Source organism: Conger conger, chromosome 5, assembly GCF_963514075.1.
Source record: "Conger conger chromosome 5, fConCon1.1, whole genome shotgun sequence".
Classification (NCBI taxonomy): domain Eukaryota; kingdom Metazoa; phylum Chordata; class Actinopteri; order Anguilliformes; family Congridae; genus Conger; species Conger conger.
In genome coordinates, this window is record NC_083764.1 from 2,615,175 (window position 1) to 2,615,384 (window position 210).

Genomic DNA, 210 nt, shown 5'->3' on the forward strand with positions numbered 1-210 from the left:
TAATGCTATTGTAATAGTGTACCAGGCTATTCTAATAGCGTTTAATGCTATTGTAATAGTGTGCCAGGCTATTCTAATAGCGTTTAATGCTATTGTAATAGTGTACCAGGCTATTCTAATAGCGTTTAATGCTATTGTAATAGTGTGCCAGGCTATTCTGATAGCGTTTAATGCTATTGTAATAGTGTGCCAGGCTATTCTGATAGCTTA